Here is a 2,500-nt window from a genome sequence, read left to right as displayed (position 1 = left end):
CGAGGATGTTCAGTGTAGAAGAGGGGGACAGTTGAGTGTCATTGAAGAAGAGGGGATAGTTGTCTGGAAGGTTGTGTCGAGTTGATAGATGGAGGAATTGAGTTTTTGAGGCATTGAACAATACCAAGTTTGCTCTGCCCCAATCAGAAATTTTAGAAAAGATCAGAAGTCAAGCGTTCTGTGGCTTCCCTGCGTGAAATGTTTACTTCCTGAAGGGTTGAACGTCTATGAAAAGATGTGGAAAAGTGCAGGGTGGTATCATCAGCGTAGGAGTGGATAGGACAATAAGTTTGGTTTAGAAGATCATTAATGAATAATAAGAAGAGAGTGGGTGACAGGACAGAACCCTGAGGAACACCACTGTTAGTAGATTTAGGAGAACAACAGTGACCGTCTACCACAGCAGCAATTGAATGGTCAGAAAGGAAACTTGAGATGAAGTTACAGAGAGAAGGATAGAAGCTGTAGGAGGGTAGTTTGGAAATCAAAGCTTTGTGCCAAACTCTATCAAAAAGCTTTTGATATGTCCAAGGCAGCAGCAAAAGTTTCACCAAAATCTCTAAAAGAGGATGACCAAGACTTAGTAAGGAAAGCCAGAAGATCACCAGTAGAGCGGCCTTGACGAAACCCATACTGGCAACCAGATAGAAGGTTGTGAAGTGATAGATGTTTAAGAATCTTCCTGTTGAGGACAGATTAAAAAACTTTAGATAGGCAGGAAATTAAAGCAATAGGAAGGTAATTTGAGGGATTAGAACGGTCACCCTTTTTAGGAACAGGCTGAATGTAGGCAAACTTCCAGCAAGGAGGAAAGGTAGATGTTGACAGACACAGCTGAAAGAGTTTGACGAGGCAAGGTGCAAGCACGGAGAACAATAGGAGGGACCCCATCAGGTCCATAAGCCTTCCGAGGGTTTAGGCCAGCAAAGGCATGGAAAACATCATTGCGAAGAATTTTAATAGGTAGCATGAAGTAGTCAGAGGGTGGAGGAGAAGGAAGAACAAGCCCAGAATCGTCCAAGGTAGAGTTTTTAGCAAAGGTTTGAGCGAAGAGTTCAGCTTTAGAAACAGATGTGATAGCAGTGGTGCCATCTGGTTGAAATAAAGGAGGGAAAGAAGAAGAAGCAAAGTTATTGGAGATATTTTAACCAGAAGTCACGAGGGAAGTTAGATCTTGAAAGCTTTTGACAGTTTCTGTTAATGAAGGAGTTTTTGGCTGGTTAGAGAACAGACTTGGCATGGTTCCGGGCAGAAATATAAAGTGCACGAGATTCTGGTGATGGAAGGCTCATGTATAGCTATCATGTATAGCACGAGAACAAGCTGTGTTAAACCAAGGTTTGGAAGATTTAGGTCGAGAAAAAGAGTGAGGAATGTACGCCTCCATGCCAGACACTATCACCTCTGTTATGTGCTCAGCACACAAAGACGGGTCTCTGACACGGATGCAGTAGTCATTCCAAGGAAATTCAACAAAATACCTCCTCAGGTCCCCCCAACTAGCAGAGGCAAAACGCCAGAGGGACCTTCGCTTAGGGGGATCCTGAGGAGGGATTGGAGCGATAGGATACTACTACTACTACTACTACTACTATTACCTCTACTACTACTACTACTACTACTACTACTACTACTACTACATCCGCTGCTCCTGCTTTTGCAATTTTCACTAATTCATGCAATAAGTATTTCCTATCCAGCATCAAGAATTTGGTGCAAATAAGAGTTTATAGCTATGGATAAATACTGCGTTGCTTCATAATGTGGCTGAAAATAGAGTTTGACAAAGAAAGGAAAGAGAGAGAGAGAGTGACGGCTTTAAAGAAAATAAAAACCTGAACTGAAAAATGAATGTGGAATATGTCAAGATTCATGTCAAGAATGGCTTCACTCGTTATTACTGAATTCCCGAAACTCTGAACAGTATGAGAAATGGAAATGATACGATAAAGAATAAGAAAATTAAGAAAAAAAAAATGAGCACAAACATCCGGGTTTCTTGAAGTTAATGAAGGCTACATTAGTAATAATATTCCTTCCATAAGTCCTAAGTGACATATTCTTCACTTTGATGTCATATTCGTCGGCGGGGAATGTCCAGGAGACGCATCCAATAGAGACGTGTTAGAGAAAAGATGAGAGATATTATTATTATTATTATTATTATTATTATTATTATTATTATTATTACTATTATTATTATCATCATTATTATTATTAGGTGATTAGGCAAAGATCCCCCATACTTGCCGACCGAAATTGCCAAGGTATTAAAGAAAGGCGTTCATGATGAGGAGTCAGTCGTGGTTGCCTTAGTCCATGTCTTGGAAATGAGGGCTTCAAATCCCATTTTAATGAAAATCTCAAACTATCTCGGGTAAGGTTCGCACATTGTCTTTAGGATGCTTAACATGACAAGTCTCGCATGCAAGCAAGCACACTTTTAAGAGAGACGCCAAAAATGAAACGTTAATATCTATAAAAATAAAATAAATATGGA

The 2,500-nt window shown here is 40.1% G+C and overlaps 1 protein-coding gene across 1 annotated transcript in view; it reads left to right on the top strand.

Annotated features, from left to right (window-relative positions):
* The window catches only part of LOC135101999 (titin-like), a 23,719-nt gene that overhangs the window by 2,959 nt on the left and 18,260 nt on the right, over positions 1 to 2,500 (top strand). The window lies entirely within an intron of this gene.

This window comes from Scylla paramamosain, chromosome 1 (genome assembly GCF_035594125.1).
Source record: "Scylla paramamosain isolate STU-SP2022 chromosome 1, ASM3559412v1, whole genome shotgun sequence".
Taxonomy (NCBI): Eukaryota; Metazoa; Arthropoda; class Malacostraca; order Decapoda; family Portunidae; genus Scylla; species Scylla paramamosain.
Note: the sequence above shows the minus strand (reverse complement) of the source record. Positions and strands in the feature narration are given on the sequence as shown.